We start from the raw sequence: 9,011 nt of genomic DNA, 5'->3' as shown, positions 1-9,011 counted from the left end.
GGGATGTTTTAGGTATTCTTTTTCATTTTAACTTTGTTTTTGGGGTAATGAAAACATTTAAAAATTGATTGTGGTGATGAATGTGCAACTATATGATGGTGCTGTGAGCCACTGATTGTATACTTTGGGTGGATTATATGGTTTGCATATCTCAGTAAAATTACATTTAAGAAATGCCCATGAGCTAATAAATCCCCATTGTTTAAGCTGACCCGCTGCATGGTACTTGCTTGAGCAGCCAAGGAAACTAAAACAGTTCTGGAAAAGTTCTGGAAAGAGTGAGATGGCTACACAACATTATGAATGTACTTAATGCCACTGAATTACATACTTGAACTGGTTAAAATGGCAAATTTAAAGTTATTTTACCACTTAAAAAATCCCTAGTTATAAAGGAAAAAATTCAGTACTTCAACTTCTGGTCATGATGAATTAGTTAATTCATGCCTACCTCCAAATGAAGACAACTGGAAAAGTTGGAAAAATATGAGATCATCTGCTGAAAGATAGCCCAAAGTAAAAAAGAGAATGAAAAATTTCCAGCCCTGGATTTAGAGAAGAACAGGAACCTAGGCAGGTGAGGCCAGTATTTGGAACTGCCTATCCCCTGGGAATATTTGCTGATTCTAGAATGGGTGGCGTTCTGGTTTGCTAGCTTCTGGAATGTGATATACCAGAAACAGAATATTTTTTGAAAGGGTGAATTTATTAGGTTGCAAGTTTACAGTTCTAAGGCCATGAAAATGTCCCAATTAAAGCAAGTCTGTAAAAATGTCCAAATGAAGGCACCAACATGAGGTTACCTTAACTCAAGAAAGGCCGATGAAGTTCAGGGTTTCTCTCTCAACTGGAAAGGCACATGGTGAACATGGCAACATCTGCTAGTATTCTCTCCAGGTTTCTTGTTTCATGAAGCTCCTCCGGGGACGTTTTCCTTCTTCATCTCCAAAGGTCTGTGGCTACATGGGCTCCAAAGCTTTTTCCAAAATGGTTCCCTCTTAAAGGGCTCCAGTAAGTAACCCCACCTTGAATGTGTGGAGACACATCTGCATGGAAACCACCTAATCAAAAGTTACCACCCACAATTGTGTGGGTCACATCCCCATGGGAATAATAAAAAAGCTCCCAGCCAGCAGTATTGAATGAGGATTAAAGGACATGGCTTTTCTGGTGTACACCACAGATTCAAACCAACACAGGTGGGTTAGAGCTTGAATAGGGCTTTTGATAGCTACATGAGTCCAGAAGGACAGGCACTAGAAGCCAGGGCCTGCCAAGGGCATTCCCTGGTGAAGCTCCCTTATTTTGGTTGGATCCCAAAACGGCTACTTCCTGGGAGTAAGGGTTATTCTGGATTGCTAGTGCCCTCAGAGGCTCGCAAAGCCAAGTAGAATTTTCTCTGGAGGAATAATAAAATCATCCTAGCCCTCAAGTTATTGCTACAAAAAATTTTGTAACTATAAGGTTCAGCAAACAATAAAAATATCTAGGCATCTGAGGCTAGAATACAATATTGGTAAAAAGCAGAAGAAATGATAGACATTAGGAATAGACCCCAAAATGGCTTTAAATATTGAAATGATCAGACAGCAGTTTTAAAATAACTAAGTGCACAATGTTCCAAGATACAAATCACAATATTGATAAGTCTGGCAAAGAACTGGAAACTATATCAAAAAAGAACCATTTGAAAATTACAGAACTGAAAATGACAGTAACCAAAATTAAGAAACTAATGGATGGGTATAATAGCAGAATATGCACAGTTAAAAAGAGTGTTAGTGAACTGGAAGAAAAATTAGAAGAAACTATCCAGAATAAGGCACAGAGACAAAGGGATGAAAACATTTTAAAAGACGGTAAGAGATGGAGAGAATACAGCAAAGTCTAACATATGAGTAATTGGAGTCCTAGAAGTGGACCGAAAGAATGGGGCAGAAGCAATGATAAAAGACATAAAGGTCTCCTGGAATGAGCTGAGACTCAGCAGCAAAGGACTGAGAAAAACCCTACAATGAGCTGAGAATTAACATCAAGGAATTGAGAGAACCTTCTCTACCAAAAGGGGGAAGAGTGAAATGAGACTAAGTGTCAATGGCTGAGAGATTCCAAACAGAGTCGAGAGGTTATCCTGGAGGTTATTCTTATGCACTAAGTAGATATCACCTTGTTGTTCAAGATGTAGTGGAGAGGCTGGAGGGAACTGCCTGAAAATGTAGTGCTGTGCTCCAGTAGCCATGTTTCTTGATGATGATTGAACAATGATATAGCTTTCACAATGAGACTCTGTGAATGTGAAAACCTTATGTCTGATGCTCCTTTTAGCTACTATATCAACAGAAGAGTAGAACATATGGAATAAAAATAAATAATAGGGGGAACAAATGTTAAAATAAATTCAGTTTGAAATAGTGGTAAATGAAAGCAAGGGGTAAGGGGTATGGTATGTATAGTCTTTTTTTTCTCTATTATCATTTTATTTCTTTTTCTGTTTTCTTTTTATTTCTTTTTCTAAATCGATGCAAATGTACTAAGAAATGATGAATATGCAACTATGTGATGATATTAAGAATTATAGATTGTGTATGTAAAATGGAATGATATTTAAATGTTTTGTTTGTTAATTTTTTTAATTAATAAAAAAAGTTAAAAAAAAAAAAGACATAAAGGTCAAAAACTTTCCAAAAACTGGGAGAAACATCAAACCACATATTAAAGAAGGCTTAGAAATCCCATGCAGGATAAATGAAGCAAAATACACACCTAAGAACAGCAGGGTAAAATTTCTGAGAACTGAATTGCTTAACTGTAAATTGTCAAAAGCTTTCCCTTTGAGATCAGGAACAAGATAAAGTTTCTGGCTAACACCAGTTCTATTTGACATTGCGTTTGAGTTGCTGGCCAGTGCAGTAAGACAAGACAAATTTAAAAAAGAGACAAATTTAGAAATTCTTTGCAAAGAAAGTGATAGCTTGTGTACCAACCCCCCAAGAATCTCCAAATAAATTATTCAAATGTATGGAAAAAATTGTCATAATTCCTAGATATAATATCCATATGTAAAAAAGTTAATAGAAACAGAATTTGGGAATAAAAGAAATATAACATTTACAATACTTAAAGTATATGAAGACTTTAGGAATTAAATTCAATAAAGATATGCAGGACCATTATTTAGAAGTTTATAATAGTTTTGATAGACATTGAAGAAAAGTTTAAAAGCAATGTAAATATAGGCTATGCTCATGGATTAGAACAACAACATAATTTTAATTTTTACATAATTTCAAAATTACAGAAAGTTTACAAGAATAGTATATATAAATAGAAGAGAATATATTTAGTCTGATAAAGAATATCTATGAAAAAACCCACAGTGCACATCATACTTAATGGTGAAAAACTGACAAGGATGTTTGTTCTCATCACTTCTACTCAACATTATATCAGAGGTTCCCGTCAGGTAATTAGGCAAGGAAAAGAAAGAAAAGCATCCACATTGAATAGGAAGAAATAAAACTATCCTTATTCACAGATGACATAATCTTGTATATAGAAAATCCTAAGAATCCACTAAAACACTGTTAGAAGTAATTAATGAGTTCAGCAAGGTACAGGTTATAAGGTCAACAGACAAAAGTCAACTGTATTTCTATACACTAGCAAGGAACAATCCAAAATGAAATGAAGAATATATTTTCATTTACAATAGCATCAAAACAAACCCCACAATACTTAAGAATAAATTTAACAAAAGGAGTGCAATACTTGTACAAAAATTTGTTAAATGGAAAGACAGTCCATATTCATGGATCAAAAGACTTAACATTGCTAAGACGGCAATACTCTCCAAATTGATCTATAGATTCAATGCAATCCCAATCGAAATTCCAGCTGGATTTCTTGGCAGAAATTGACAAGGTGATTTTAAAATTCATATGGAAATGGAAGTGAGCCAGAATAGCCAAAGGAATCTTTAATAATAAGAAGGGAAGTTGGAGGACTCACACTTCCTGATATCAAAACTTACTGCAAAGCTACGGTAACCATAAGGAAAGACTAATAGATTAGTGGAATTGAATTGAAACTCCAGAAATAAGCCCATTCTTCTAGGCGCAGCTGAGTTCTGATAAGGTGTCAAACTCATTCAATGGGGGTAAAGAATAGTCTCTTCAACAGAATGGTGCTAAGAGAACTGAATAGCCACAAGTAAAGAATGACATTTGAGCCCTACTTCCCATCATATACAAAATTCATTCGAAGTGAATCAATCACCTAGAGATCAGAGCTAAAACCATAAAGCTCTCAGAAGAAAACATAGGTGTAAATCTCTACAACCTTGGATTAGGAAATGGTTGCTTAGATACAACACCCAAAGCACAAGCAACAAAAGATAAAATAGATAGATTGCACTTCATCGAAATTAAAACCTTTTGTGCATCAACGGACACTATAAAGAGAATGAAAAGACAACACCCAGACTGGGATAAAATATTTTCAAATGATCTATCGGTTAAGAGACTCATATTTAGTATATAAAAATACCCTTACAACCCCAGTATAAAAATACAAATGACCCAATTAAAAATGGGCTAAGGGGCGGGCCACGGTGGTTCAGCAGGCAGAGTTCTTGCTTGCCATGCTGGAGATCCAGGTTTGATTCCTGGTGCCTGCCCATGCCAAAAAAAAAAAAAAAAAAAGAAAAAAAGGGGCTAAGGATTTGAATAGACATTTCTCCAAAGAAGATACACAAATGGCCATGCAAAAAAAGCACACGAAAAGATGCTCAATGTCATTAGTTATTTGGAAAATGCAAATCAAAAACACAATGAGATACCTCTCCATATGCACTAGGATAGCTATAATTAAAAAGACAAATAATAACAGGTGCTGGCAAGGATGTGGAAAAATTGGAATCCTCATACATTGCTAGTGGGAATGTAAAATGGTGCAGCCACTTTGGAAAAGTTTGGCAGTTCCTCAAAAAGTTAAACACAGCTACCATATGACCCAACAGTTCTACTCCTAATTAAAAATACTTGTTCACGCAGAAACTTGCTCACAGATGCTCACAGCAGCACTATTCACAATAGCTTCAAGGTGGAAATAATCAAAATGTCCACCAACAGATAACAGAAATGGATTTATGCACATTCATGCATATATACAGCTGTATACACACACATACACACACGCATACTCCCACACCCATATCTATTTTTATATATCTGTGTAAATTCATATATTTGTCGATCATCTATCCATGATCTGTCTATAACTCTTTCTTTTTTACTTTCTTCTATCTATCTGTCATCTATCTGTTTATATGATCTGTGCTGGTGTGAAACTGTTATGTACCCCAGAAAAGCCATGTTCTTTTAATCCAGTCTTGTGGGGGCAAGCCCATTGTTGGGCAGGACTTTTTGATTAGATTATTTCCACAGGGATGTGACCCTGCCCATTCAAGGTGGGTCTTAATTAGTTTACTAGAATCCTTAAAAGAGGAGAGAGAGGGAGACAGAGAGAGCTGAGAGCCAATACAGAGAGCAGAGAGACACAGACATTTGTAGATGCAGACAGAAATATCCTGGGTGCTAAGCAAGGACTCATAGAAGTAGCCAGAACCTGGAGAGAGCCAAAGGAAGCTAAGAAATGAAATTCAGAGTTTGCCCCAGAGAAGCTAAGTGAGGGCCCACAGACACTTAGAGAGGAAGCCGCTGGAATCAGAAGCTGAAAACAATGAACTGGGAGCAAGGACCTCAGACTCCAGCCACATGCTTCCCAGCTGGGAACCCTGGATGCTGGATGCCTTTCCTTCGAGAAGGTATCTTCTTGTTGGTGCCTTAATTTGATCGTTTTTATGGCTTTAGAACTGTAACTTGTAACTTAATATATCCCCTTTATAAAAGCCAACCCATTTCTTGTATATTGCATTCCAGTAGCTTAAGCAAACCGAAACATCTAAATCAACACTACCAGGTCTCCTTTCCATTTTTTTTTTTGTTTGTTTGTTTGTAACTTCTTTATCTGTCACTGAGAAACCTGGGTCCCATTATCCACAGCATAATTACGTATTTGCTCAGTCTTAGGAGACTCAGAAATTAGTTTCAGAATTGTCAACTCAAGTCTCTGCAAAAAAGAAAACGACTCACTAGAGTTCTCTGTTTGTTTTTAGTTCTTTTGTGTCTTTAGCCCGAGGGCACGTAGTTCAAGCACCATGTTCAAAAGTTCCTTGGGTTAGTTTTCTCTTTCCCCAGCAGGGTGGTTGTGTTATGCGGTTTCATTCATTTGTTACTGTTTATATTCCATTTCAGAACATTTTCCCTTATTGATTTTATTTATTTTAGGTAATTTGAAGTTTGGATGTTCTCTGTCTTCTAGTTATGCTGAGGACATGAGTTTTGCATGGTTTTATTTGTTCTTATGTTTTTAATTGACTTTTCCTGGAAGGCATGTTGAGAGTTTCGGATTTATGTGGCTGCCATTCCCTTTTCTACACAGAATTCTCAGAAAACTCAATAATTTGAACATGTCATTTGATTTATAGATTCAATGCAATTCCAATCTAAATGTCACTTTTTTTTTTACTGGCACTTGACAAGGTGGTTCTTAAATTTATATAGTAGAGCAAATTGGCCAACCATAGCCAACACATTCCTAAAGAAGAAGAAGGGGAGACTTGCCTTAGCAGCCTTTTTTTTTTCGCATGGGCAGGCACCGGGAATCGAACCCGGGTCTCCGGCATAGCAGGCGAGAACTCTGCCACTGAGCCACTGTGGCCCGCCCACCTTAGCATCTTTTAAGAATTATTATAAAGGTGCCATATTCAAGACAGGTTAGTGGGGATAGGATCTATTTTTTTTTCATCACATGCTGGAACAATTGGTTATCCAAACTCCAGCACCCCTTCTTGACAAAAACTCTTAGAACACTAGGAATAGAAGGAAATTTCCTTAACATGATCAAAATAATCTATGCAAAACCCACAGCTAACATCCTACTTAGTGGTGAAAGACTGAATGCTTTTCCTCAAGAGCAGGAACAGGACAAGGCTGCCCACTGTTAACAATGCTATTCAGTATTGTACTGGCAGCTCTTGCCAGAGCAATTAGGCAAGAAAAAGAAATAAAGGACATCCAAATTGGAAAGGAAGAAGTAAAACTTTCCCTATTTGCAGATGACATGATCCTATATACAGAAATACCGAAAAATCCACGACAGAGCTAATAAATGAATCCAGCAAAGTAAAAAAGGGTACAAGATCAACATCCCCCCAAATCACTAGTATTTATATACACTAGTAACAAAGAAATCAAGAAAATCAGAAGAGGGAATCAAGAAAAAACTTCCATTCACAATAGCAGCTAAAAGAATCAATTACCTAACCAAGGATGTAAAGGACTTGTACACAGAAAACTAGAAAATGTTGCCAAAAGAAATCAAAGAAGACCTAAGTAAATGGAAGGACATTCTGTGTTCATGGATTTGGAGACTAAATATTGTTAAGAAGTCAATGCCACCTGTGCTGGTTTGAATCTGTGGTGGACCCCAGAAAAGCCATATCTTTTAATACTCATCCAATATTGCTGGGGCGGGGGGAGTATTTTGACTGTTTCCATGGAGTTGCTTACTGGAATCCTTTAAAAGAGGAAACATTTTGGAGAGAGTCCCTTTTGTAGAGTCACGAGAAAGCCAGCAGATACCACCATGTTTGCCATATGCCCTTCCAGCTGAGAGAGAAACATTGAACTCTATCGGCCTTCTTGAACCAAGGTATCTTTCTCTGGATGCCTTAAATTGGACATTTCTATGGACTTGTTTTAATTGGGACATTTTCTCGGCCTTAGAACTGTAAACTAGCAACTTATTAAATTCCCCCTTTTAAAAAGCCATTCTGTTTCTGGCATGTTGCATTCCAGCAGCTAGCAAACTAGAACACCACCCAAAGCAATTTATAGATTCAATGTAAACCCAATCAAAATTCCAACAACTTTCCTTGCATAAATGGGCAAGCCAATCATCAAATTTATATGGAAGCATAAGGGGCCCCATATAGCCACTGCCATCTAAATAAAAGAAGAATGAAGTTGTAGGACTCACATTTCCTGATCTTAAAACTTTTTACAAGGTTACAGTAATAAAAAACAGCATGATACTGACACAAGGACAGACATACACACAATGGAATCAAATTGAAGTCTCAGAAACCAACCTTCACACTCTCACATCTATGGCTAACTGTTTTTTTTTTGGGGGGGGTGGAGGTGCATGGTCTGGGAATCGAACCCAGGTCTCCTGCATAGAAGGCAAGCATTCTACCACTGAACCACTCGTGCACCCTGGCCAACTGGTTTTTGACAAAGGTGCCAAGTCTACTCAATTGGGAAAGAATAGTCTCTTCTGCAAATGGTGCTGGGAAATCTGGATATCCATATGCAAAATACTGAAGGTGACCCCTGCCTCACATCATATATAAAAATCAATTCAAAATGGACCAAAGACTTAAACACAGGAACCAGAACTATCAAACTCCTAGAAGGAAAGATAGGGAAGCATCTTCAGCCTCTTGTGTTAGGCAGTGGTATCTTAGACTTTACACCCCAAACCCAAGCAACAAAAGAAAAGGTAGACAAATGGGACCTCATCAAAATGAAAAACTTTGGTGCATCAAAGGATTCATCATGTAGGTAAAATGACAACCTATAAAATGGGAGAAAATATTTGGAAACAACATAGCAGATAAGTGTTTAATATCCAGAATATATATATATATAAAAAATCCTTTAACTCAACTACAAAAAGACAAAAGAAACAAAACCAATTTTAAAATGGGCAACAGACTCGAATAGACATCTCTCCAAAGAAGATATACAAATGGCCAGAAAGCACGTGGAAAGTGTTTCAACATCATTCACCATCAGGGAAACGCAAATCAAAACCACAATGAAAAACCATTTCATACCCATTAGAGAGGCTACTGTTGAGAAAAAAAGGAAAATTGCAGGTGTTGG

At 37.0% G+C, this 9,011-nt stretch overlaps 1 non-coding gene across 1 annotated transcript; it reads right to left on the bottom strand.

Moving 5' to 3' along the window:
• Positions 1 to 8,265: 8,265 nt before the first annotated feature.
• TRNAR-UCU (transfer RNA arginine (anticodon UCU)) lies at positions 8,266 to 8,336 on the bottom strand. The gene has a single exon. It is a non-coding gene; the product is annotated as a tRNA-Arg (tRNA).
• Between the last annotated feature and the right edge of the window lie 675 nt (positions 8,337 to 9,011).

This window comes from Tamandua tetradactyla, chromosome X, assembly GCF_023851605.1.
Source record: "Tamandua tetradactyla isolate mTamTet1 chromosome X, mTamTet1.pri, whole genome shotgun sequence".
Lineage (NCBI taxonomy): Eukaryota > Metazoa > Chordata > Mammalia > Pilosa > Myrmecophagidae > Tamandua > Tamandua tetradactyla.
Note: the sequence above shows the minus strand (reverse complement) of the source record. Positions and strands in the feature narration are given on the sequence as shown.